At 42.3% G+C, this 26,973-nt stretch overlaps 1 pseudogene across 2 annotated transcripts in view; it reads left to right on the top strand.

Annotated features, from left to right (window-relative positions):
- Positions 1-25,811, top strand: part of LOC110300987 (glyceraldehyde-3-phosphate dehydrogenase pseudogene) — a 58,835-nt pseudogene extending 33,024 nt beyond the window's left edge. For both annotated transcript variants that reach the window (XR_003837575.2, XR_015048957.1), the window contains one exon: positions 24,532-25,811. The product of XR_003837575.2 is annotated as a glyceraldehyde-3-phosphate dehydrogenase pseudogene, transcript variant X1 (transcript). The remainder of the gene's footprint in view (positions 1-24,531) is intronic.
- The last annotated feature ends 1,162 nt before the right edge of the window (positions 25,812-26,973 follow it).

Genomic DNA, 26,973 nt, shown 5'->3' with positions numbered 1-26,973 from the left:
CATAATTATCACTGGACCTGTGGATCCTGAACAATGCCCCAGACTCCTGCTCTGCGCTCAGAGGCCTTCCTCTGCCCTTTGGGCAGGAAAGGGAGAGTCACATGGACCAGAGCCAAAGGTAAAAATGGGCTAATTGCTTGTTATTCGGTTGATTTTAAACTCACAGGCCTGGATGCTAGCTTGACCTTGCGGCTTCTCCATAAATAGTACTACTGAAAAAAAAAAAAAAGCTAATATTGTACGTGTTCTAGACCACAGCATTGGCTCTCTCAGAAGGTTTGTAACAGAAGTTCAATGTTTTAGAGCAGTCAGTCTCAGAGACAATCTTGAGACTAGTGGCACATGGCAACAAGTGAGGAACCATGGGTGACAGTGTGGGGAGAAGGGCTCAGGGGCAGGTGGCTGGAGGTGGAAACATCTAGTGCACTGAGAGACCATGGGTTAGAGAAAATGGAAAAGCTGCATCAAGAGGCACGGGCTAGGGGAGCTGGAGATAAGATGGATATTGCTGATATAAACCTCTGCAGAACTCTTAGTAGGCAAGAGGATCTGTCTTCTTTTCTAAAATGTGAACAGAATTTGTGCTTTAAAGGGAGATAAAACACCAAGTTAACACTAGTCAGCCTGCTTACTACTTCCAGGCTGGAACTCAGAAGCCAAACACTTGGATGCAGTCTCTGAAACTACCAAAAACGATGTCTTCCTCTCACTTTGCTTTGACAGGTCATCATTCTTTACTTGTTTGAGTGTCCTACACTTTCATCCCTAACGGATCTGAGTCCTGCCCTTGCCTATCTCCTATCACTAGGTCAGTTACTGCATACCACAGCATGGGTTAGGTTAGAAAGCTTATTGGCGACCTAGAGATTCCCACCTCTCCTGTCACACTGCAGTAGCTGTTTCTAATGTCTCCCTGTTTCTAGTCCGAATTCATCATCCAGTTCACACGTGAACTTTGTCTTCTCTTTGCCAAGAAATGTCAGCGTCTGAGTTTGATTTTGCAATCCAGTGGTTATTTGGTGTACCCCTTTCCATGGGATCCTAAGTTTTAGGGTTGTTTTCCTACTAGGAAGATAATGATCTACATAGAAGTCTGCTCATCCTCACCCATCCTCCAAGGCCTCCTTTAAAGGGGGGGGGGGGGCGCAGAGCCTACAATAGTAGGGCTAGTGATGGCATCATCCTTACATCAAAGAAGAGCCTCCTGAAAACCAGTCTTTTTCCTACTCTTCCTTTTGTTGTGGTTGTTGTCTTTGTTTTGTAGATTGCATCTCACCCTATAGCTTACTAAGTAATCCAAATAGCCTTGAACTCACTACAATCCTCCTGCCTTGGCCCCTGGGGTCAAGAATGCAAGTACAAAGCCAGGACCACGATTGGGAGTGGGTAGGTTGGGAAGCAGGAGGAGTGGAGAGGAGATAGGGGATTTTCAGAGGGGAAACTAGGAAATGGGATAACATTAAATGTAAATAAAGAAAATATCTAACAATAAAAAAGAAAAAAAAAGGAATACAGGTATGAACCATCATACTTGGACATTTTCTTCTTGAATCAGGGAATCACACAGGGAATTTCCCATAAGGCCATCTATGTGTGCTAAGAGCTCAACTCCTACAGCTCCCCATCTAGAAGTGAGTGCTGGATCTCACCAGCTCCCCCCACCCCACCCTTAGTGGGAATCCTTCCCAGTAAATTGTGAAGCCAAGAGAGTCAAGCTTCATGTTCTCCTTCACAGAGGAATATTCAGCTACAAGATTGTAATCCTTTTTGATATTTTTTTTGGATGTTTCGATCTTTATTCCATCTGGAAGTTCAAGATAGTCAACCAGCTTTATTCTGTTTTCAAGGACTAGCAAGTTGTCTTCAATGACACATTTATTTCCATTGCCTTATTATGTAATCCAGTCATAATCTTATTTGGATCCATTTCTGTCCCAACTACAGACCATGAGCAATAGACACTGGACCTCAACTGACCCACAGTGTCTTCCCTGATGCTCTTTGAGAATAGAAGCTTCCTGGTTGTTTTGCAGATTGTGTTTATTCATCCATACAAATGGTTTTTGTTGTTCTTGTTTGTTTTTGTTTTTGTTTTGACAAGTACCAAAAGAATTCTGTTCATGTTTTTGTTGCTGTGTTAGACTGGGATAAACACTTTTTGGTTAGTTAGTTTCAGAGAGAATTGACATATTAACAATGGGTATATTGTAAGACAAGAACATACCATGCTTTTGTTAATCTTTAATTTTTCATTCCTATTTTACATGTATGGGTTTTTGTCTGTGTACCACTTGCTTGCCTAGTACACAAGGGAGCCAGAAGAGGGCGTTGAATCCCTTAGACGAGAGCTATAGACAATTGAGAGAGGCCATGTGGGTTATAGGGATCAACCCTATCCCTCTGGGAGAGTTGCCAGTGCTCTTAACCAAAGCTCAGCATCTCTCCAGCTCCTACGTCTCTCATTATTTATTGATTTATTTATTGATTGACAGGCACTGACTACTAGTGATAAGGAGGAGTTTCTCTTCTCAAGACCCATTTTTGGTATTAGTCCTGCTTTGACAAACAAGTTCAGAAAAGTGTAATAACTTCATGTTAGCTCACTTAGGCCTCTTGACAGCTAGCATACATCTTTGGGTATATTTCAGAGTACCGTGCTATGATCATTAATGCTTAAAATCCTATGTCAGAACTGGGCGGTGGTGGCACACGCCTTTAATCCCAGCACTTGGGAGGCAGAGACAGGCAGATTTCTGAGTTCAAGGCCAGCCTGGTCTACAAAGTGAGTTCCAGGACATCCGGGGCTACACAGAGAAATCCTGTTTCGAAAAAAGAAAAAAAAAAAAACCAAAAAACAAAAAACAAAAAAACAACAAAAAAAATCCTATGTCAGGGATTATTTTGAACTGCCAATTTGGAAGTGATACATTGTGGGGTAAGTTGCTTAGACCACCTTAAATACTCAGCAGTTATCAGTGAGTGAAGTCTGTTTATTAGGACGTCACGTGTTTAAAAACAATTACTTCATCTATTTTAAAACAGTGATGTCATCTGTTTTAAAAAAGTGTCTTTGTTCTTAAGTAGAAAGGGAGGAATGATAGCTGCGATGTTCCCTTGGTTCCATGTTCCCAGCGTATCTGAAAAACAAACTGCATGCATGAAAATACTGACTGTTTTCACGTCTGCAGGGCCTAAGCCAATTGTAATGTTGACAAGACAACAAAGAAGAATGATACATGTCAAGTTGTTTGTCAAACCCAATGAGGAGGCCGCTATGCTTTCCTTTTCCATTGTTCACCTAACACTATAGCTTGATATAGCTGATGAGTACGCAGTTATTGAAGGAATAAGTGGAGTTGTCAAGAAGAATTTATAGGCTGTGTGTGTCTGTGTCCGTGTGTGTCAGTGTGTGTTACCAAGTAGTCCAGGCTGGCTTGCCAGCAAGCCGCTAGAATAACCAGCACTGGGATCATAGATGTTTGCCTCCAGGCCTGGCCTTTTAGGTGATAATGGGGATCGGAGCTTAGGTTCTCAGGCTGGTGCATCAACTCCTTTTCCCACTGAGCAATCCTCCAGTCCTGAAAATACTTTTTGCTTTCTTTCATCTAGAAATTAAACTCACATTTTTATGAAAGTTAGGCAAAATTTGTACCTCTGAGCCATACCCCCTAAATCCCTTCCAATTTAAAAAGCAATATTGCCACAGTTGTGGATATGGGGAGTTTATGAATAAGAGTGATGTTATGTCAGAGAATATAGAGAATAGAGATCCCTATATAGGTAATCAAAGAAGGAGAGTTTATGGCAGGTATTGAGAGCTGGAGTAGAAAGCTCAGAGAGACCAGAAAATATCAAATACAGCCATTATAGCTGCAGCCAGGGGCTGAGCTTTTAAGTAACCTCACAGATAAATGGCCTGGGCAGTCTGGGCTCGTTTCAGTGTCCCAGGATGCAGTTGGCATAATGGAGAATGATGAACTAAAAAGGCAGACATCAGCTCCAGGGAGCTATTGCTCCTAACTGAGAAATATTAAGCAAGTAGGAGTCACAAGGAACAGAGAAGCCAGGAACAGAGTCAAAAGCCATTTCAGAAATAGAAGTAATGAGAACAAATGGCTATATAGCCCTGAGCCATGAATTCTAGAAGTATTAGTTAAAATAAAGGAGGTATAAACAAAAGATATTCAAACACTAGAGAATCTGGTATTCAAAGATCATGAAAATTCAGATAGTAGAGTGGTCACTTCTGTGGATCCTCTGAGAAGCTGACAAATTAAGATGCATGATAATTATTAGCCATGGCCACTTGGTAAGAATGTCAATTTTGAGGATTGCCCTAATGTTAAACAACACGGAAAAATGATTACCCCAGGACCACACAGCAGCTTGGGGCATAGCTGAGCTGATACTTAGAATTTAGGGACTTTTAAGCTCTGGATGAATCAAATATCCAGAGAAACAAAACCAACAGGATTTGTATTTACCCCTCTGTACCCATAGATTCAACCAGCTGACCATGGAAAATATTTGAAAATGAATTATATATATATATATATATATATATATATTTCAGATTTTCTTTTGTTATGTTATAAAAAGTATGATATAACCATTTATATTTTGTTAGATAGTTTAAGTATCTGAGATGATTTAAAGTATACAAGAAGATGTATATAAAAGTCTGGAGCAATAGCTCAGTGAGTAAGGCACCAAACCTCATGATCTGATTTCAATCCCAGGACCTAAATGCTAGAAAGAGAGCTACCCCAGCTACCCCAAGTTATCCTCTGACTTTTACATTTGTGCTAGGACACACAACATATTCAAAGAAATAAAATGATAATACTTATTTAAAGAGGATGTATGTAAGTTATATGCAAGTACTGTGTCATTTTATAGAAGGGATTTTGGATTCACGAAGGGTCCTGGAGCTAATCCTTCATTGATCCTTCACCAAAGGATGACTATATACAAAAATGTAAAATTTATTACAGGGATTTGCTCTTGTGGTTTTCTGAAGCTGGGAAGCCTCATGATATACCACCTGCTTAGTTGGAGAACCCAGAGAGCCAGTCAAGCAATCTCAGTCAGAGTTTGAAGGCACAGAACTGTTTCCTAGGCTAACAAGATGAATATCTTAGCTTAAGCCCAGAAAGCACATCCAAGCTCTTTCTAAACTCTTGGTATTCTATACTGGCTCCCAGGGGATGGGATAATTCCTGCCCACATGGCTGAACACGACCTTCTCTTCTCATCTCTGATTCAAAACCTGATCTCATCCAGAAACACCCAAATACATCCTCAGGAGCAAGTGCTTTATCAGCAGCCGAGGTCTCCTTAGCCTCGCCAAGTCCATACATGATTCAGCTATCACTCCTCTCTATCCTGCTGTAAAACTCAGGTCTTCAACTCTACTTTTATGGCTCAAGCACCCCTCCCAAAATGTAAGTATTTGTGATACTAAGACAAAAGAATTTTCAACGATAAATCCTTTCAAACACAGGAGGGGGAAATAGCTAAGGGAATTCTGTTCAAATGCTCAGTGGACTGACCTTGTCATAGCCTCATGCTTCTTTCTTTCCCTTTCCTTCCTTTCCCTTCCCATCTGCCTCTCTACGATAGCTTGAGTGAGAAATGTGTCACTAGGCTTTTGTGTTTGAATAGTTGGATCCACTGTAGGTAGTCCAGTTTGGCATTTGGATTATGGAACGTTCATGATGTGGACCCTTGCAGGAGGAAGCAATCTCTGGGGTAGGGTTCTTTAGTCTTGCCCTACCTCTCTCTCTCTCTCTCTCTCTCTCTCTCTCTCTCTCTCTCTCTCTCTCTCTCCCATCTGTTTCTCCCTGTCTCTTCCTCTCTCCTTCCTCTCTCTTCCTCTCTCTCTCTCTCTCTCTCTCTCTCTCTCTCTCTCTCTCTCTCCCTTTCTCTCCCTTTCTCTCCCTTCCTCCCTTTTTTTGTGTGTGTTTTAATTTTTGTTTTGTTTTTGAGACAAGGTCTCCCTAGTCTCACTATGTAGCTCTGTCTGTGGTCGTTCTGTCTATCACAGGCACAGAAAGGAAGCTAGCACATCTTTCATCATTCCCTTCCTCTGTCCCTCCACCCTCCCTTCCTTCTTTCCATCTTCCTTTTCACCCCCCCTCCCCTCCCCCAAGCAAACATTTATGGAGAGCTAACAATGTATCAGATCACTCTTGGCTCCCTGGGGTTAGAAAAACCCAAGGTTTCCTAGCAGTAAGAATAGGGGGATCCAAGGTGGTTGGAGCCTTGTAGAGAAAAGCAAATGTTGAAAGGCATGTGAGTCCTGAAGGGCCAGGACCGAGACACCAGGATGAAAAGGGATAATGACAATCTTGGCTCCGGGACTCCGCTGAACTTAGTCTGTACAGGTAAGACTGAGGACCACAGAGGCAGACAGCTTCTGGGACAGGCGGGAGCCACAGAGCCGCTGAGGCAGCACCCTTTTGGGGCCGCAGACATCCGGCACCCTCCCAGCCGGAGGACAGTGACCTGCCCTGCAGGGAGCGCCATCTTTGCTCCGGGACTCCGCCGAACTTAGTCTGTACAGGTCAGAGTGAGGACCACAGAGGCAGACAGCTTCTGGGACAGGCGGGAGCCACAGAGCCGCTGAGGCAGCACCCTTTTGGGGCCGCAGACATCCGGCACCCTCCCAGCCGGAGGACAGTGACCTGCCCTGCAGGGAGCGCCATCTTGGCTCCGGGACTCCACCGAACTTAGTCTATACAGGTCAGAGTGAGGACCACAGAGGCAGACAGCTTCTGGGACAGTCGGGAGCCACAGAGCCGCTGAGGCAGCACCCTTTTGGGGCCGCAGACGTCCGGCACCCTTCCAGCCGGAGGACAGTGACCTGCCCTGCAGGGAGCGCCATCTTGGCTCCGGGACTCCGCCGAACTTAGTCTGTACAGGTAAGACTGAGGACCACAGAGGCAGACAGCTTCTGGGACAGGCGGGAGCCACAGAGCTGCTGAGTCAGCACCCTTTTGGGGCCAGAGACATCCGGCACCCTCCTAGCTGGAAGACAGTGGTCTGCCCTGCACAGGAGCCCTCTGCCTCAGGAGCAGGGAGCACATCTTGGATCCAGGACTCCACTGAACTTAGGAACTTAGTCTGCACAGCTGAGAGTGTGCACCACAGAAGCCTACAGCTTCTGTGACCTGCCAAAGCAACACAGCATCTGGGAAAGGTCCTGTTTTCTGCCTTCTTCTTCGGCCAGGAGGAGGTCCAAACACCAGATACCTGTACACCTTCCCTTTAAGAGGAAAGCTTGTCAGCAGGGAGTGCTCTAACCACTGAAACTCAGAGGAGAGAGCCTGTCTCCCAGCTCTGCTGACAGAGGATACTCAGAATCACCAGAAGAACAACCTCTGAACAGAGACAACTATAACAACTCCAGAGATTACCAGATGGCGAGAGGTAAAGGTAAGAATCTTACTAACAGAAACCAAGACCACTCACCATCATCAGGACCCAGCACTCCCACTTCGCCCAGTCCAGGGCACCCCAACACACCTGAAAAACTAGACCTGGATTTAAAAGCATATCTCATGATGATGGCAGAGGACATCAAGAAGGACTTTAAAGAACTACAGGAGAACATGGCTAAAGAGTTACAAGTCCTTAAAGAAAAACAGGAAAACACAACCAAACTGGTAGAAGTCCTTAAAGAGAAACAGGAAAACACATCCAATCAGATGATGGAAATGAACAAAACCATACTAGACCTATAAAGGGAAGTAGACACAATAAAGAAAACCCAAAATGAGGCAACACTGGAGATAGAAACCCTAGGAAAGAAATCTGGAACCATAGATACCAGCATCAGCAACAGAATACAAGAGATGGAAGAGAGAATCTCAGGCACAGAAGATTCCATAGAGAACATCGGCACAACAATCAAGGAAAATGTAAAATGCAAAAAGATCCTAACTCAAAACATCCAAGAAATACAGGACACAATGAGAAGACCAAACCTACGGATAATAGGAGTGGATGAGAATGAAGATTTTCAACTCAAAGGACCAGCAAACATCTTCAACAAAATTATAGAAGAAAACTTCCCAAATCTAAAGAAAGAGATGCCCATGAACATACAAGAAGCCTACAGAACTCCAAATAGACTGGACCAGAAAAGAAATACCTCCAGACACATAATAATCAGAACAACAAATGCTCTAAATAAAGATAGAATACTAAAAGCAGTAAGAGAAAAAGGCCAAGTAACATATAAAGGCAAGCCTATCAGAATTACACCAGATTTTTCACCAGAGACTATGAAAGCCAGAAGATCCTGGACGGATATTATACAGACACTAAAAGAACACAAATTCCAGCCCAGGCTACTATACCCAGCCAAACTCTCAATTAACATAGATGGAGAAACCAAAGTATTCCACGACAAAACCAAATTCACACATTATCTCTCCACGAATCCAGCCCTTCAAAGGATAATAACAGAAAAAAAACCAATACAAGGACAGGAACCACGCCCTAGAAACAACAAGAAGGTAATCCCTCAACAAACCTAAAAGAAGACAGCCACAAGAACAAAATGCCAATTTTAACAACAAAAATAACAGGAAACAACAATTACTTTTCCTTAATATCTCTTAATATCAATGGACTCAACTCCCCGATAAAAAGACATAGACTGAGAAAAGCACCTGAGCAGCTGGGGCGCAGGGTCTGCTGACACTCGCCAACTGCCCACAACACCCGCCACAGGATCTTAAGACTTCTGGTGAGTGGAGCACAGCTTCTGCTCCAATCCAATTGCGCGGGACCTGAGACTGCATTAGTTAGGGAAGCAGAAACCGGCCTGAGTAGGACCACAGGCCTCATCCGGCTGGATCAGAGCCGGGGTAGCGGGAGCGCAGGGTTGCCTGACACCCGCCAGCTACCCACGACCCCCGCCGCAGGATTTTGGGACTGCTGGTGAGTGGAACACAGCTTCTGCTCCAATCCAATTGCGCGGGACCTGAGACTGCATTAGTTAGGGAAGCAGAAACTGGCCTGAGTAGGGCCACAGGCCTCACCCGGCCGGATCAGCGCCAGGGTAGCGGGAGCGCAGGGTTGCCTGACACCCGCCAGCTACCCACGACCCCCGCCGCAGGATTTTGGGACTGCTGGTGAGTGGAACACAGCTTCTGCTCCAGTCCAATCACGCGGGACCTGAGACTGCTCTGGTTGGGGAGAGAGAAATCCGGCCTACATAGGGCCACAACCCTCTTCCGGTCAGAAAAGCACCTGAGCAGCTGGGGCGCAGGGTCTGCTGACACTCGCCAACTGCCCACAACACCCGCCACAGGATCTTAAGACTTCTGGTGAGTGGAGCACAGCTTCTGCTCCAATCCAATTGCGCGGGACCTGAGACTGCATTAGTTAGGGAAGCAGAAACTGGCCTGAGTAGGGCCACAGGCCTCACCCGGCCGGATCAGCACCAGGGTAGCGGGAGCGCAGGGTTGCCTGACACCTGCCAGCTACCCACGACCCCAGCCGCAGGATTTTGGGACTGCTGGTGAGTGGAACACAGCTTCTGCTCCAGTCCAATCACGCGGGACCTGAGATTGCTCTGGTTGGGGAGAGAGAAATCCGGCCTACATAGGGCCACAACCCTCTTCCGGTCAGAAAAGCACCGGGGCAGCTGGGGCGCAGGGTCGGCTGACACTCACCAGCTACCCACAACACCCACCACAGGATCTTAAGACTTCTGGAGAGTGGAACACAGCTTCTGCTCCAATCCAATTGCACGCGGGACCAGAGACTGCATTAGTTAGGGAAGCAGAAAAACGGCCTCAGTAGGACCACAGGCCTCTTCCGGCTGGACCAGCACCGGGGTACCGTCAGCTACCCACGACCCCCGCCGCAGGATTTAGAGACTGCTGGTGAGTGGAACACAGCTTCTGCTCCAATCTTTAAATAGTGACGATAACAACTAACCCCAGAGATTACCAGATGGCGAAAGGTAAACGTAATAATCTTACTAACAGAAACCAAGACCACTCACCATCATCAGAACCCAGCACCCCCACTTCACCCAGTCCAGGGCACCCCAACACACCGGAAAAGCTAGACACGGATTTAAAAGCATATCTCCTGATGATGATAGAGGACTTCAAGAAGGACGTTAATAACACACTTAAAGAAATGCAGGAGAACACTGCTAAAAAGGAAGAAGACAATAAAGAGGAAGCACAAAAATCCCTTAAAGAATTGCAGGAGAACACTGCTAAAGAGTTACAAATCCTTAAAGAAAAACATGATAACATAATCAAACAGGTAGAAGTCCTTACAGAAAAACAGGAAAACACATCCAAACAGATGATGGAAATGAACAAAACCATACTAGACCTAAAAAGGGAAGTAGACACAATAAAGAAAACCCAAAATGAGGCAACACTGGAGATAGAAACCCTAGGAAAGAAATCTGGAACCATAGATATGAGCATCAGCAACAGAATACAAGAGATGGAAGAGAGAATCTCAGGTGCAGAAGATTCCATAGAGAACATCGGCACAACAATCAAGGAAAATGGAAAATGCAAAAAGATCCTAACTCAAAACATCCAAGAAATACAGGACATAATGAGAAGACCAAACCTACGGATAATAGGAGTGGATGAGAATGAAGATTTTCAACTCAAAGGACCAGCAAACATCTTCAACAAAATTATAGAAGAAAACTTCCCAAATCTAAAGAAAGAGATGCCCATGAACATACAAGAAGCCTACAGAACTCCAAATAGACTGGATCAGAAAAGAAATACCTCCCGACACATAATAATCAGAGCAACAAATGCTCTAAATAAAGATAGAATACTAAAAGCAGTAAGAGAAAAAGGCCAAGTAACATATAAAGGCAAGCCTATCAGAATTACACCAGACTTTTCACCAGAGACTATGAAAGCCAGAAGATCCTGGACAGATGTTATACAGACACTAAAAGAACACAAATTCCAGCCCAGGCTACTATACCCAGCCAAACTCTCAATTAACATAGATGGAGAAACCAAAGTATTCCACGACAAAACCAAATTCACACATTATCTCTCCACGAATCCAGCCCTTCAAAGGATAATAACAGAAAAAAACCAATACAAGGACAGGAACCACGCCCTAGAAACAACAAGAAGGTAATCCCTCAACAAACCTAAAAGAAGACAGCCACAAGAACAAAATGCCAACTTTAACATCAAAAATAACAGGAAACACCAATTTCTTTTCCTTAATATCTCTTAATATCAATGGACTCAACTCCCCGATAAAAAGACATAGACTAACAAACTGGCTACACAAACAAGACCCAACATTTTGCTGCTTACAGGAAACTCATCTCAGAGAAAAGGATAGACACTACCTCAGAATGAAAGGCTGGAAAACAATTCTCCAAGCAAATGGCATGAAGAAACAAGCTGGAGTAGCCATTCTAATATCTGATAAGATTGACTTCCAACCCAAAGTCATTAAAAAAGACAGGGAGGGACACTTCATACTCATCAAAGGTAAAATCCTCCAAGAGGAAGTATCAATCCTGAATATCTATGCTCCAAATACAAAGGCAGCCACATTCATTAAAGAAACTTTAGTAAATCTCAAAGCACACATTGCACCTCATACAATAATAGTGGGAGACTTCAACACACCACTTTCACCAATGGACAGATCATGGAAACAGAAACTAAACAGGGACACAGTGAAACTAAGAGAAATTATGAATCAAATGGATCTGGCAGATATCTACAGAACATTCTATCCTAAAACAAAAGGATATACCTTCTTCTCAGCACCTCATGGTACCTTCTCCAAAATTGACCACATAATTGGTCACAAAACAGGCCTCAACAGATATAAAAATATTGAAATTGTCCCATGCATCCTATCAGATCACCATGGACTAAGGCTGATCTTCAATAACAAAATAAATAATAGAAAGCCAACCTTCACATGGAAACTGAACAACACTCTTCTCAATGATACCTTGGTCAAGGAAGGAATAAAGAAAGAAATTAAGGACTTTATAGAGTTCAATGAAAATGAAGCCACAACATACCCAAACTTATGGGACGCAATGAAAGCATTTTTAAGAGGAAAACTCATAGCTCTGAGTGCCTCCAAAAGGAAACTAGAGAGAGCACACATTAGCAGCTTGACAACACACCTAAAAGCACTAGAACAAAAGGAAGCAAATTCACCCAAGAGGAGTAGACGGCAGGAAATAATCAAACTCAGGGGTGAAATCAACCAAGTGGAAACAAGAAAAACTATTCAAAGAATCAACCAATCAAGGAGCTGGTTCTTTGAGAAAATCAACAAGATAGATAAACCCTTAGCCAGACTCACTAGAGGGCACAGGGAAAGCATCCTAATTAACAAAATCAGAAATGAAAAAGGAGACATAACAACAGATCCTGAAGACATCCAAAACACCATCAGATCCTTCTACCAAAGGCTATACTCAACAAAACTGGAGAACCTGGATGAAATGGAGAAGTTCCTAGACAGATACCAGGTACCAAAGTTGAATCAAGATCAGGTTAATGATCTAAACAGCCCTATATCCCCCAAAGAAATAGAAGCAGTCATTAATAGTCTCCCAACTAAAAAAAGCCCAGGACCAGATGGGTTTAGTGCAGAGTTCTATCAGACCTTCAAAGAAGATCTAATCCCAGTTCTTCACAAACTATTCCACAAAATAGAAACAGAAGGTACTCTACCCAACTCATTCTATGAAGCCACAATTACTCTGATACCTAAACCACAAAAAGACCCAACAAAGATAGAAAACTTCAGACCAATATCCCTTATGAATATTGATGCAAAAATCCTCAATAAAGTTCTTGCTAACCGAATCCAAGAACACATCAAAACAATCATCCATCCTGACCAAGTAGGTTTCATCCCAGGGATGCAGGGATGGTTCAATATACGGAAATCCATCAACGTAATCCAGTATATAAACAAACTCAAAGACAAAAACCACATGGTCATCTCCTTAGATGCGGAAAAAGCATTTGACAAGATCCAACACCCATTCATGATAAAAGTCTTGGAAAGATCAGGAATTCAAGGCCCATACCTAAACATGATAAAAGCAATCTACAGCAAACCAGTAGCCAACATCAAAGTAAATGGTCAGAAGCTTGAAGCAATCCCTCTAAAATCAGGGACTAGACAAGGCTGTCCACTTTCTCCATACCTATTCAACATTGTACTTGAAGTCCTAGCCAGAGCAATTCGACAACAAAAGGAGATCAAAGGGATACAAATTGGAAAAGATGAAGTCAAAATATCACTCTTTGCAGATGATATGATAGTATATATAAGTGACCCTAAAAATTCCACCAGAGAACTCCTAAGCCTGATAAACAGCTTCGGTGAAGTAGCTGGATATAAAATTAACTCAAACAAATCAATGGCCTTTCTCTACACAAAGAATAAACAGGCTGAGAAAGAAATTAGGGAAACAACACCCTTCTCAATAGTCACAAATAATATAAAATATCTTGGCGTGACTCTAACTAAGGAAGTGAAAGATCTGTATAATAAAAACTTCAAGTCTCTGAAGAAAGAAATTATAGAAGATCTCAGAAGATGGAAAGATCTCCCATGCTCATGGATTGGCAGGATCAACATTGTAAAAATGGCTATCTTGCCAAAAGCAATCTACAGATTCAATGCAATCCCCATCAAAATTCCAAATCAATTCTTCAACGAATTAGAAAGTGCAATCTGCAAATTCATCTGGAATAACAAAAAACCTAGGATAGCAAAAACTCTTCTCAAGGATAAAAGAACCTCTGGTGGAATCACCTTGCCGGACCTAAAGCTCTACTACAGAGCAATTGTGATAAAAACTGCATGGTACTGGTATAGTGACAGACAAATAGACCAATGGAATAGAATTGAAGACCCAGAAATGAACCCACACACCTATGGTCACTTGATCTTCGACAAGGGAGCTAAAAACATCCAGTGGAAGAAAGACAGCATTTTCAACAAATGGTGCTGGCACAACTGGTTGTTAACATGTAGAAGAATGCGAATCGATCCATTCCTATCTCCTTGTACTAAGGTCAAGTCTAAGTGGATCAAGGAACTTCACATAAAACCAGAGACACTGAAACTTATAGAGGAGAAAGTGGGGAAAAGCCTTGAAGATATGGGCACAGGGGAAAAATTCCTGAATAGAACAGTAATGGCTTGTGCTGTAAGATCGAGAATTGACAAGTGGGACCTCATGAAACTACAAAGCTTCTGCAAGGCTAAAGACACCATCAATAAGACAAAAAAACCACCAACAGATTGGGAAAGGATCTTCACCTATCCTAAATCAGATAAGGGACTAATATCCAATATATATAAAGAACTCAAGAAGGTGGACTCCAGAAAGTCAAATAACCCCATTAAAAAATGGGGCTCAGAACTGAACAAAGAATTCTCACCTGAGGAATACCGAATGGCAGAGAAGCACCTGAAAAAATGTTCAACATCCTTAATCATCAGGGAAATGCAAATCAAAACAACCCTGAGATTCCACCTCACACCAGTCAGAATGGCTAAGATCAAAAATTCAGGTGACAGCAGATGCTGGCGAGGATGTGGAGAAAGAGGAACACTCCTCCATTGTTGGTGGGATTGCAAGCTTGTACAACCACTCTGGAAATCAGTCTGGCGGTTCCTCAGAAAATTGGACATAGTACTACCGGAGGATCCAGCAATACCTCTCCTGGGCATATATCCAGAAGATGTCCCAACCGGTAAAAAGGACACATGCTCCACTATGTTCATAGCAGCCCTATTTATAATAGCCAGAAGCTGGAAAGAACCCAGATGTCCCTCAACAGAGGAATGGATACAGAAATTATGGTACATTTACACAATGGAGTACTACTCAGCTATTAAAAAGAATGAATTTATGAAATTCCTAGCCAAATGGATGGACCTGGAGGGCATCATCTTGAGTGAAGTAACACAATCACAAAAGAACTCACACAATATGTATTCATTGATAAGTGGATATTAGCCCAAAACTTAGGATACCCAAGATATAAGATACAATTTGCTAAACGCATGAAACTCAAGAAGAATGAAGACCAAAGTGTGGACACTGTGCACCTTCTTAGAATTGGGAACAAAACACCCAGGGAAGGAGCTACAGAGACAAAGTTCGTAGCTGTGATGAAAGGATGGACCATTTAGAGACTGCTGTATCCAGGGATCCGTCCCATAATCAGCTTCTAAACGCTGACACCATTGCATACACTAGCAAGATCTTGCTGAAAGGACCCAAATATAGCTGTCTCTTGTGAGACGATGCCGGGGCCTAGCAAACACAGGAGTGGATGTTCACAGTCAGCTATTGGATGTATCACAGGGCTCCCAATGGAGAAGCTAGAGAAAGTACCCAAGGAGCTAAAGGGATCTGCAACCCTATTGTTGGAACAACATGATGTACTAACCGGAACCCTGGAGCTCTTGTCTCTAGCTGCATATGTATCGAAAGATGGCCTAGTCGGCCATCAATGGAAAGAGAGGCCCATTGGACTTGCAAACTTTATATGCCCCAATATAGGGGAATGCCAGGGCCAAAAGAATGGGAATGGGTGGGTAGGGAAGTGGGGGGCGCTATGGGGGACTTTTGGGATAGTATTGGAAATGTAATTGAGGAAATTATGTAATAAAAATATATAAAAAAAAAAAAAAAAAAAAAAAAGACATAGACTAACAAACTGGCTACACAAACAAGACCCAACATTTTGCTGCTTACAGGAAACTCATCTCAGAGAAAAGGATAGACACTACCTCAGAATGAAAGGCTGGAAAACAATTTTCCAAGCAAATGGCATGAAGAAACAAGCTGGAGTAGCCATTCTAATATCTGATAAGATTGACTTCCAACCCAAAGTCATTAAAAAAGACAGGGAGGGACACTTCATACTCATCAAAGGTAAAATCCTCCAAGAGGAAGTATCAATCCTGAATATCTATGCTCCAAATACAAAGGCAGCCACATTCATTAAAGAAACTTTAGTAAATCTCAAAGCACACATTGCACCTCATACAATAATAGTGGGAGACTTCAACACACCACTTTCACCAATGGACAGATCATGGAAACAGAAACTAAACAGGGACACAGAGAAACTAAGAGAAATTATGAATCAAATGGATCTGGCAGATATCTACAGAACATTCTATCCTAAAACAAAAGGATATACCTTCTTCTCAGCACCTCATGGTACCTTCTCCAAAATTGACCACATAATTGGTCACAAAACAGGCCTCAACAGATACAAAAATATTGAAATTGTCCCATGCATCCTATCAGATCACCATGGACTAAGGCTGATCTTCCATAACAAAATAAATAATAGAAAGCCAACCTTCACGTGGAAACTGAACAACACTCTTCTCAATGATACCTTGGTCAAGGAAGGAATAAAGAAAGAAATTAAGGACTTTTTAGAGTTCAATGAAAATGAAGCCACAACATACCCAAACTTATGGGACGCAATGAAAGCATTTCTAAGAGGAAAACTCATAGCTCTGAGTGCCTCCAAAAGGAAACTAGAGAGAGCACACATTAGCAGCTTGACAACACACCTAAAAGCACTAGAACAAAAGGAAGCAAATTCACCCAAGAGGACTAGACGGCAGGAAATAATCAAACTCAGGGGCGAAATCAACCAAGTGGAAACAAGAAAAACTATTCAAAGAATCAACCAATCAAGGAGCTGGTTCTTTGAGAAAATCAACAAGATAGATAAACCCTTAGCCAGACTCACTAGAGGGCACAGGGAAAGCATCCTAATTAACAAAATCAGAAATGAAAAAGGAGACATAACAACAGATCCTGAAGACATCCAAAACACCATCAGATCCTTCTACCAAAGGCTATACTCAACAAAACTGGAGAACCTGGATGAAATGGAGAAGTTCCTAGACAGATACCAGGTACCAAAGTTGAATCAAGATCAGGTTAATGATCTAAACAGCCCTATATCCCCCAAAGAAATAGAAGCAGTCATTAATAGTCTCCCAACTAAAAAAAGCCCAGGACCAGATGGGTTTAGTGCAGAGTTCTATCAGACCTTCAAAGAAGATCTAATCCCAGTTCTTCACAAACTATTCCACAAAATAGAAACAGAAGGTACTCTACCCAACTCATTCTATGAAGCCACAATTACTCTGATACCTAAACCACAAAAAGACCCAACAAAGATAGAAAACTTCAGACCAATATCCCTTATGAATATTGATGCAAAAATCCTCAATAAAGTTCTTGCTAACCGAATCCAAGAACACATCAAAACAATCATCCATCCTGACCAAGTAGGTTTCATCCCAGGGATGCAGGGATGGTTCAATATACGGAAATCCATCAACGTAATCCAGTATATAAACAAACTCAAAGACAAAAACCACATGGTCATCTCTTTAGATGCGGAAAAAGCATTTGACAAGATCCAACACCCATTCATGATAAAAGTCTTGGAAAGATCAGGAATTCAAGGCCCATACCTAAACATGATAAAAGCAATCTACAGCAAACCAGTAGCCAACATCAAAGTAAATGGCGAGAAGCTTGAAGCAATCCCTCTAAAATCAGGGACTAGACAAGGCTGTCCACTTTCTCCATACCTATTCAACATTGTACTTGAAGTCCTAGCCAGAGCAATTCGACAACAAAAGGAGATCAAAGGGATACAAATTGGAAAAGATGAAGTCAAAATATCACTTTTTGCAGATGATATGATAGTATATATAAGTGACCCTAAAAATTCCACCAAAGAACTCCTAAGCCTGATAAACAGCTTCGGTGAAGTAACTGGATATAAAATTAACTCAAACAAATCAATGGCCTTTCTCTACACAAAGAATAAACAGGCTGAGAAAGAAATTAGGGAAACAACACCCTTCTCAATAGTCACAAAGAATATAAAATATCTTGGCGTGACTCTAACTAAGGAAGTGAAAGATCTGTATAATAAAAACTTCAAGTCTCTGAAGAAAGAAATTATAGAAGATCTCAGAAGATGGAAAGATCTCCCATGCTCATGGATTGGCAGGATCAACATTGTAAAAATGGCTATCTTGCCAAAAGCAATCTACAGATTCAATGCAATCCCCATCAAAATTCCAAATCAATTCTTCAACGAATTAGAAAGTGCAATCTGCAAATTCATCTGGAATAACAAAAAACCTAGGATAGCAAAAACTCTTCTCAAGGATAAAAGAACCTCTGGTGGAATCACCATGCCTGACCTAAAGCTCTACTACAGAGCAATTGTGATAAAATCTGCATGGTACTGGTATAGTGACAGACAAATAGACCAATGGAATAGAATTGAAGACCCAGAAATGAACCCACACACCTACGGTCACTTGATCTTCGACAAGGGAGCTAAAAACATCCAGTGGAAGAAAGACAGCATTTTCAACAAATGGTGCTGGCACAACTGGTTGTTAACATGTACAAGAATGCGAATCGATCCATTCCTATCTCCTTGTACTAAGGTCAAGTCTAAGTGGATCAAGGAACTTCACATAAAACCAGAGACACTGAAACTTATAGAGGAGAAAGTGGGGAAAAGCCTTGAAGATATGGGCACAGGGGAAAAATTCCTGAATAGAACAGTAATGGCTTGTGCTGTAAGATCGAGAATTGACAAGTGGGACCTCATGAAACTGCAAAGCTTCTGCAAGGCTAAAGACACCATCAATAAGACAAAAAAACCACCAACAGATTGGGAAAGGATCTTCACCTATCCTAAATCAGATAAGGGACTAATATCCAATATATATAAAGAACTCAAGAAGGTGGACTCCAGAAAGTCAAATAACCCCATTAAAAAATGGGGCTCAGAACTGAACAAAGAATTCTCACCTGAGGAATACCGAATGGCAGAGAAGCACCTGAAAAAATGTTCAACATCCTTAATCATCAGGGAAATGCAAATCAAAACAACCCTGAGATTCCACCTCACACCAGTCAGAATGGCTAAGATCAAAAATTCAGGTGACAGCAGATGCTGGCGAGGATGTGGAGAAAGAGGAACACTCCTCCATTGTTGGTGGGATTGCAAGCTTGTACAACCACTCTGGAAATCAGTCTGGCGGTTCCTCAGAAAATTGGACATAGTACTACCGGAGGATCCAGCAATACCTCTCCTGGGCATATATCCAGAAGATGTCCCAACCAGTAAAAAGGACACATGCTCCACTATGTTCATAGCAGCCCTATTTATAATAGCCAGAAGCTGGAAAGAACCCAGATGTCCCTCAACAGAGGAATGGATACAGAAATTATGGTACATTTACACAATGGAGTACTACTCAGCTATTAAAAAGAATGAATTTATGAAATTCCTAGCCAAATGGATGGACCTGGAGGGCATCATCTTGAGTGAAGTAACACAATCACAAAAGAACTCACACAATATGTATTCACTGATAAGTGGATATTAGCCCAAAACTTAGGATACCCAAGATATGAGATACAATTTGCTAAACGCATGAAACTCAAGAAGAATGAAGACCAAAGTGTGGACACTGTGCCCCTTCTTAGAATTGGGAACAAAACACCCAGGGAAGGAGTTACAGAGACAAAGTTCGTTGCTGTGATGAAAGGATGGACCATTTAGAGACTGCCGTATCCAGGGATCCATCCCATAAGCAGCTTCTAAACGCTGACACCATTGCATACACTAGCAAGATTTTGCTGAAAGGACCCAAATATAGCTGTCTCTTGTGAGACGATGCCGGGGCCTAGCAAACACAGGAATGGATGTTCACAGTCAGCTATTGCATGTATCACAGGGCTCCCAATGGAGAAGCTAGAGAAAGTACCCAAGGAGCTAAAGGGATCTGCAACCCTATTGTTGGAACAACATGATGTACTAACCAGAACCCCGGAGCTCTTGTCTCTAGCTGCATATGTATCGAAAGAATGTCTAGTCGGCCATCACTGGAAAGAGAGGCCCATTGGACTTGCAAACTTTATATGCCCCAATATAGGGGAATGCCAGGGCCAAAAGAATGGGAATGGGTGGGTAGGGAAGTGGGGGGCGCTATGGGGGACTTTTGGGATAGCATTGGATATGTAATTGAGGAAAATATGTAATAAAAAAAAAGAAAAAAAAAGTTCTCTATGGAATTCCATGGATTTATGAAAAAATAAATATTGGTTGCTAACTCAAAAAAAAAAAAAAAGAAAAAGAAAAGGGATAATGACTTTCCCAGTCTAGACAGAAGAATGGCTGGGGGTGGGGAAGGGGGAGTAAGGGCATGTGCCTCCTCATGAGATGAGGTCAGAGCAGCAAGGAGGATAACAGCACAATAGTGGACTGTGTGACCAACATAGGCCACTACCCCTCCACATGGATCTAGCACATGGGGTCTGTGAGCTTAAGAGTCAAGTAACAACCTTTGGCAGGCTGAAAGAAACACTGCTGTAGAGGGCATATTATCTGAAATTGGCTGGAAAAGCTATCCTACTTAGAAAGAAAAGAAGAGATCTCTCCTGTGGTGATAAAAAGATCTGGAGCCTTGGATAAAGCTGTGTAATGGGAGAGGAAGATGTATTTTCCTCTAATATTTTAATTGTTTTTGGCGTCTCTCCCTTCTGCTCCCTCCCTCAAATTATAGTCTTTTTCAATCCCATTCATTTTCCTTCAAAGTTCATAATTTTATTTTTATTTAAGACCGAATAAAATTCCATTTTGTGTATGTACCACATAGCCTTCATTCATTCATCTGTTGATAGACAGTGAGTCTGGTCCCATCTCCTGGCTGCTGTGAATAAAGCAGTGATATACACGGATGTTGTCTTAGAATTGTTTGGTACACACGCAGATAGAGTAACTAGGCTATACAGCAGTTCCTCTTACTGTTAAATGTATGAATGTTTGCATGCATGCACATCTATGCACTGATTGCTGCCTGGAACCAGTGGAGGCCACAAGAGGGCATTAGATCCCCCTGAAAGTGGAGTTACCAATGGTTGTGAGCTGCCATGTGGGTGCTGAGGACCAAACCTGGATCCTCTGCAAGAGCAGCAAGTATACTTAACCAGGGAGTCAGCTTTCCATCCCCTCACACAATGGTTCTATTGTAAGCTTTTAAAAAGCCCTCCACACAGAGGATGCATCTAAGCCTGTAGAGACTTGATGCCCCAGGGAAGGGGAATGTGGGGGGGGGGGTGAGGTATGAGTGCATGAGAATGTTGTGTGGATGGGTGGGTGGGGAGCACCTTCTCAGAGGCAAAGGGGAGGAAGGATGGGGTGGAAAACTCTGGGAGAGGGACTGGGAAGGGTGCCAACATTTGGAATATAAATAAATAAATAATTTAATAATAATAATAATAACAACAACAATAATAATAAACCCCTCCATACTAATTTTGTAATGGCTACACCAGTGCTCACTCCCACTGGCAGCCTATAAGGATTCCTCTTTCCCCATATCCTTGCTATTGTTTATTGTCTTTTTTTTTTTTTTAATAAATCTCGATCATAGCATTCTGGTTGGAATGAGGTAGAATCTTAGAGAAGTTTTAATTTGGATTTCCCTGATGTCTAAGGGTATTGGACGCTTTTAAAAACGATTGGCCATTTGTGTTTACTCTTTCAACAATTGATCAGCTCAGCAACTTATTTTTTTATTTCAGTTGTTTGGCTTTTTTGTTCAGCTCTTTGAGGTCATTGTATATCCTATCAATCCTCTGTCTGACCTGTAGCTGGCAAAGGACCTACCCCACCCCGTCCCCACTCTCATCCGGTACACTGTCGTTGCACTCGTTTGCTTGTTTCCTTTGCTGTACAGAAGCCTTTTAATTTTTACAAGGTCCTATTTGGTGATTGTTAACTTCATTGCATGAACTACTGGAGACCTACTCAGAAATCCATCCCCCACGCCTGTATCTTGAGGTGTTTCTTCTACTTTTTCCTTTAGCTGTTTCAGAGCTTTGAGTCTGCATTCTTTGATGTGTTTGAAGTTGATTTTTGTGCAAGGTGAGAGGTGAGAATCTAGTTCCATTCTTTTATAGGTGGATATTCTATTTTCTCAACATAATTTGTTTAAGAGGCTGACTTTGATCCAATTATATTTGGGAATTATTTGTTATGTCTTAGAAAATGTGGTGTAATGTGGCAGGAGGAAGCACCTCAGTGGACAGCCAAGGTGTGTTCACCTGAGGAATCACCACCATGTGACAGACCTAGGAGAGAAGGAAGTTTATTGGGGGAAAGGAAGGGGACCGGGAAAAGGGATAGAGGCAGAGGACAGAAAAGGACAGAAAGAGAGAAGAGAGAGGAAGAGAGGAAGAGTCCAGCAGAGAACATGTGGGGAAGACAGAGAGAGATTAGGAGATGGGGAGTTAGAGGGGGAGAGAGGAAGGGAGGGGAGAAAGGAGGGAGGGAGGGAGGGAGAGAGAAAGGAAAGAGAATTGAGAAAGAGGGAAAGGACTGAGAGGAGAGAGAGAGAGAGAGAGAGAGAGAGAGAGAGAGAGAAGCCAGAAGGCCAGTGGCTAGCACCTGGCAGGAGGCTATGTAAGCTGTTGCTAGGTAGTTGTTGGGCGGAGCCTAAAGGAACTGCTAACATTATTTAGTATCTAAAAAGTACTAAATTAGTTTTAGTTTCTTTGTAAAAAGTCAGGTGGCTATAGCTCTATGCATCGACATACTGTGCATCTTTTTTTTTTCTGTTTTATTGACTTGCATGTTTCTTTTGTGCTATTTATTATATTATGGCTCTGTAGCATAACTTGAAATTGTGTGTGGTGATAACTCCAGCATTATTCTTTTTGTTCAGAATTGACTTATTATCTGAGATCTTTTATAGTTCTAAATGAATTTTAAGATTTATTTTCTATGTTTTTGAGGAATGGCATAAGAATTTTTATGGGCAGTGCACTGATCTGTAGATTGTCTGTAGGAAAACAGCCATTTTCATAATGTTGAGTTTTCAAATCTGCGGTTATGAAAACTCAATATATTTTCTTTTTTCCCCTTTGAGTTTGTTTGTTTTTGAGAAAGGATCCCACGATATAGACTTGCCTGCCTGCTCTTCCTCCTAAATGCCGAGATTAAGAGTATCCCACCACACTAGGCTAGAAACAGATATTCTTAACCACTTAGAATCCTCTTTTCTAAGGGTTTTCTTAATTATTCAATGATACCATGTTTTACTAAGATGTTGGCTAGTTAATTTGACTAAGCGCCCAATTATGATACAGTCAGATTTACATGATAGATTGGAGTGTGGTTTTTTTTTCTTCAAGGATTTATTTACTTTCAACATTTCCCTTTATTTTCAAGTTTTTACTGTTTGTTTTATCCAGTGCAATTGCTCCATGAGTAAAGAAACAAAAACTTCGGATTACAAAAATGCTTAGAGTAGTTAGCTTCTTCTCATCAGGACAGCACATCTTTTTATGAAGTTTGCTTATTCACCAATGTTTTTTCCTTGCTTATCTCAGCAGTGACAGGAGAGAGGGTTGTGCTCCGAGGGACTGGGCATCCAGCTTCTAATCCAGGAGCTGAGTTCATTGTCCTATGTTTTTACCTTAGTCCACTCAGTCTGCTTTGGGTTGCTGTTGCTTCATGTTTAAAAAGGGGAATAGATGGGATGACTGGCAAAGTCCTCTGGGGCACCAGTAGCCTGTGTCTCCTTGTACTTTTAGAAGAGGAAATAGTTCTGAGAATATAATTTTAAATCAGTGTCTACTGTGAGACTAGCACTGCTGGTATGCAAAATGATGGACTGATTGAGAGATGGGGAGAGAGACACTGAATTCATGTACCAGAGCTAGCTAGTTACTAAGTTACTAGTTACCAACTGGGAATTGTAATCTCACAGCTCTTTGCAATGTTTCAAAAGGGCTCATTTGTTTTTTGTTTGTTTTTTGTTTGTTTGTTTGATTTTAATCATTTTTGGTTCTCACAGGAATAGCACAAAAAAGGGGAGAGTTTCTTATTTATTTATTTATTTCAGGCTCCACAAATGGAGGTCACCCTGCTAACTGGGACAGAAGGGCTTTCTGACCCTCGTTGCCTCTCCTCAGTATTGCAGGGTTCCCAAGTTCAATAACTATTAAATGCTAAAGAAGGCAGCCTGACCCAGAGCTGCATTTTATCACAGTCTGGCAGATGAATAATCCTCACTGATAAATTCCTTTTCTGCAAAGTCCAAAGTGTTTGGTTGAGCAGTTTGGGGTCATTTGTAAAGTCAAAATAGGTTAGAGGACGTGGTGTTTACAAGTTCTCTCAAATCCAGTCAGAAATGCTACAGAGAATATTTTTGCTTTTTCTTTAAATGTACAAAGGAATAAAAACTAATATAGTAAATTCCCTTTGACCTAAAATATATCTCCTAAAACTCTTGAACTTTTGGATATATTGATGGTGGTTTATAGCTGCTTATGTAAATATATATATACACATGTGAAGTGTTAATCATATGCTTATGGAAAAGATTTCTGGGCTATTTACTTGGGCTCTCTGATCCTCCCTGTTCCAGAGACAGCTGCATCTTCTGCAGTGCCATCCTCATCCCATAGACAAAATGGTGAAGGTTGGCGTGAACGGATTTGGCCGTATTGGGCGCCTGGTTACCAGGGCTGCCGTCTGCTCTCCACTTGGCAAAGTGGAGATTGTTGCCATCAACGACCCCTTCATTGACCTCAACTACATGGTCTACATGTTCCAGTCTGACTCCACCCATGGCAAATTCAATGGCACAGTCAAGGCTGAGAATGGGAAGCTTTTCATCAACGGGAAGCCCATCACTGTCTTCCAGGAGCTAGATCCTGCTAACATTAAATGGGGTGATGCTGGTGCTGAGTATGTTGTGGAGTCTACTGGCCTCTTTACCACCATGGGGAAGGCTAGGGCCCACTTGAAGGGTGGAGCCAAAAGGGTCATCATCTCTGCCCCTTCTGCTGATGCCCCCATGTTTGTGATGGGTGTGAACCACGAGAAATATGATAACTCACTAAAGATTGTCAGCAATGCATCCTGCACCACCAACTGCTTAGCCCCCCTGGCCAAGGTCATCCATGACAATTTCGGCATCGTGGAAGGGCTCATGACCACAGTCCATGCCATCACTGCCACTCAGATGACTGTTGATGGCCCCTCTAGAAAAACATGGCGTGATGGCCGTGGGGCTGCCCAGAACATCATCCCTGCATCCACTGGTGCTGCCAAGGCTGTGGGCAAGGTTATCCCAGAGCTGAATGGGAAGCTCACTGGCATGGCCTTCCGTGTTCCTACCCTCAATGTATCCGTTGTGGATCTGACATGCCGCCTGGAGAAACCTGCCAAGTATGATGACATCAAGAAGGTGGTAAAGCAGGCATCTGAGGGCCCACTGAAGGGCATCCTGGGCTACACTGAGGACCAGGTTGTCTCCTACGACTTCAACAGCAACTCCTACTCTTCCACCTTTGATGCTGGGGCTGGCATTGCTCTCAATGACAACTTTGTAAAGCTCATATCCTGGTATGACAATGAATACAGCTACAGCAGCAGGGTGGTGGACTTCATGGCCTACATGGCCTCCAAGGAGTAAGAAACCCTGGACCACCCACTCCAGCAAGGACACTGAGAGCAAGAGAGGGGCCCTCAGTTGCTGAGGAGTTCCTATCCCAACTCGGCCCCCAACACTGAGCATCTCCCTCACAATTTCCATCTCAGAATGCCATAATAACAGAAGGGGCTTAGGGAGCTCTCTCTACTCTCTTGAATACCATCAATAAAGTTGCTGCACACACACCCCAAAATGCATAACTGTATGTAAATGTTTAGTATTGAAATTCCTTATAACCTTATAGAAGTTTCACATAGGCATAAGAATATTCTAGTGCAGAAGGGTTCAGGCTACACTCCAGAAACAGAAGCAAGTTGTCAGCTGCTGTTGTTGATCACAGAGCAGTTTCCATTGTCATTTTAAATGTGCATATAGCTGTTTCCCTACTCATCCACTCTAGGAAGTATCTACTGGCATCTGTCTATGAAAGATGCACTTACCTGTGCATAGGGGCTCACCTGTAATCCCAGTATTGGGGAAACTGAGGCAAGAGGGTTGTTTAAAGTTTGAGGTCAGCATGAACTACAGAGTAAAACTCTTGTCTACAAAAAAAAAAAAGAAAGAAAGAAAGAAAGAAAGAAAGAAAGAAAGAAAGAAAGAAAGAAAAAACAAACCCCCACACTAAACTACAACCAAAAATGACACCTTCATATTGAAAATTATTCTCTCTTATTCTCAACCAGTTTATCTTTTCAAAATAAGTTCTTACTCTGTAGCTCTGGGTGACCTCAAATTTGTAACCCTCAAATTTGTCTTAGGATTATAAGCAATATAAGCATGAGCCATCATGCTCCCTTGGGTGGAACCTTTGGTTCCCATTTGTGTAAGAGGACCCACCTCTTCACTATGTCTGTTTTTATGTATATTCATGCCTGCGTATTTATATTCTACTGTAATTGGGTCTATGAGGGTTAGCAATGGTAATCCACACAAAGCACACAGCACAGTGAACAAAAGATGTCTGTAACTGTGGTCTATAGTTATCAATGAATGATGTGGAAACCCCTCTGGAAGAATAAGAAGGCTGTGGCTCAAAGGACATTCTCCTAAGCTTTAAGGCCTAGTATCCTTCTTTCCCTCCTGCTGACTCTTCCCCCACCCCCAATTCCCTGTGACTACTGCCTGCCTGCCTCTCTTCCCTCCCTCTGATACCTGTTTTCCTTCCCTGCTATCACTCCTTCATGCCTTTCCTCTCTCCTTTGCTGGACTTCTCTTTCTAGGCCATGCTTACGTGGCATTGTGTCTTGTTTGCTTCATGGGGTGCTTTTGAAAGTTATTTAATCTTGATTCGACTGCCAGTCTGACCAGCCACAAATTCCAATATTTATCAATTTATTTTCTTTCAGAACTCTCATGACATTCTTTTAACAC

Source organism: Mus caroli, unplaced genomic scaffold (assembly GCF_978045245.1).
Source record: "Mus caroli unplaced genomic scaffold, Mus_caroli_1 scaffold_11, whole genome shotgun sequence".
NCBI classification, from domain to species: domain Eukaryota; kingdom Metazoa; phylum Chordata; class Mammalia; order Rodentia; family Muridae; genus Mus; species Mus caroli.
Note: the sequence above shows the minus strand (reverse complement) of the source record. Positions and strands in the feature narration are given on the sequence as shown.